Consider the following 2,123-nt stretch of genomic DNA (forward strand, 5'->3'; position numbering starts at 1 on the left):
ATAGCTTAAATATGTTTGTCGCTTTTGTCAAATAAATCTGCTGTATACATATTGGTCTGTTTCTTTTTCTGTTTTTAAATAACCAGCTTTGCGCTAGTCTTCCATATTCTTTTGGTGTTAACTGGTATAGATGCAATTTTGTGTGTGTGTGTGTGTGTGTGTGTGTGTGTAACTGGGGTTTTAACTTATCCCCGTCCTGCTAGGCAGGCATATTACTACTTGAGACACATCCCCTAACACTACATTGACTTTAAAAATGGTAGTAGTGGCAGTGTCCTAAATATTTTTTTAAGATTGTCCTGCTGTTAAAGATTCCTTTGCTTTTTAAAATATATTTTAGAAATAGGTCATTGATATCTACAAAATGCTTTGTGATGTTTACTGGAATTATATTCAATTTATAGGTCAGTTTGGGGATAATTGTCATTTTAACCATAAACCTTCCAGTTCCTGACAATGCACTCTCTACCATCATTTCAGTATTTTTCAGGAATCCTTCGTAATTTTCAATGGGCTGGCTTTGCAGGTTGTGTTTCTTTGGTCACAGCTGCCAAGTGTTATTTTTTATTGTGAGAATACCATACAGTGGGGTTACAATTACATGGGCAAGATAATGAGTACATTTCTTATCAAGCATTGTTGCTTCCTCCTTTGTGTTCCCTTCCCATCCCTTTCTCTCTCCTCCCACCGGCCCCTCTCCACACCATCATCACCACCACCACCACCACCAACCCCAGTCAAAGTTGTAAAGTTTGTTTTTCGACATAACATCTTGTACATCTCATTGTTGTAATGGATCCCCCTGTATTCCTATTAAAAATTTTTGTTCTTTTCCTTCCCCTCCACAAATTATAACAACATCAAATACAGTGAAAGCAGGGGTTATACCATGGAGGAGGGACATAGAAAGCAACAACAAAGAAGGATGGCCAATAGACACATGAAGAAATGCTCAACCTCACTAGCCATAAAAGAAATGCAAATCATCACAACATTGAGATACCATCTCACCCCAGATAGAATGGCTAGAAGCAAGATGCTGGAGGGACAAAAGGGAACCTTACTCCATTGTTGGTGAGAGTGTAAACTTGTTCAACCACTTTGGAAAGTAGTATGGAGGTTCCTCAAAAGACTCCACATAGAGCTCCCCTATGACCCAGCAATCCCACTCTTGGGCACTTACCAAAATGATCAAAAGCAAGACCATAGTAAAGCTACCAGCACAACTATGTTTATTGCAGCATTATTTACCATTGCTAAGATATACCAAGTCTTATTAATTTGTGAGAATTAATCATTGTGTCTCATAGCTGGCCCAGAGGAGGATTTAAAGTATAGTGTGTTCATAATAAGATAGGGGACCCTAACATAAATTTTCAGGTAGGTTCCACCCTGGGAAGCTGCAGTGCCCTGACGTCTCTGTGAAGCTGCATTCTGTAAGACAAATTTCTGAAGTAGGAGTCATTTCTCTTAGTCTCACTTTCCTTCAACTCCTCATATTGTGAATAGCTTGGTGATGATGAATTTTAGCAGTCCTCAGTATAACGTAGATGCGATACCAATCATTTGCCCTTCCCCATAATGATATGTGTTTGTGTTTGTTTTTTGTCATTTGTGTTTGTGCTCAAGGGTTTTGAAGCCCAACTACTTCTATTTTGTACTTGTGAAGTACTGGTTTCAAGGTGGACACTGCTAATATTTGTAGTCTGTAATGGCACTTGGTATTACTCTGTCTAAACCCTGCAGTGTCCTGGATAAGCATCTCTGAGTAGCTTTACCCACACTCAGGTCAGTAGGCTTTGAGAAAGTAAACCCTCTTCTTCCCTTTTGGAGGAATGCTGGACCCAGGTCTTTGGTTTGCATTGTGGTTTGGGTTATGATTGTATATTCATCTTCCAGGATTATCAGCAACTAAGGAATCCCCTGTTCTCTAGCAGAGCTCAGTGTTTAGGATGGACCACTGAAATCTGAGTGTTGTGCTCTCTTTGGCAGAGCTGAACCTAATTTATGACTACCAGGGCTTCTTGAACTTTACCCCCTATTCCTTTTCTATATGCCCCGTTCCTTGTGTCCTGCTGTCCAGATTTGTGCTGGCCTGAGAAGTGTGTGGTGAGTGCATTAAC

The sequence above is a fragment of the Dipodomys spectabilis genome, unplaced genomic scaffold (assembly GCF_019054845.1).
Source record: "Dipodomys spectabilis isolate Male_0828 unplaced genomic scaffold, ASM1905484v1 ptg000254l, whole genome shotgun sequence".
NCBI lineage: Eukaryota > Metazoa > Chordata > Mammalia > Rodentia > Heteromyidae > Dipodomys > Dipodomys spectabilis.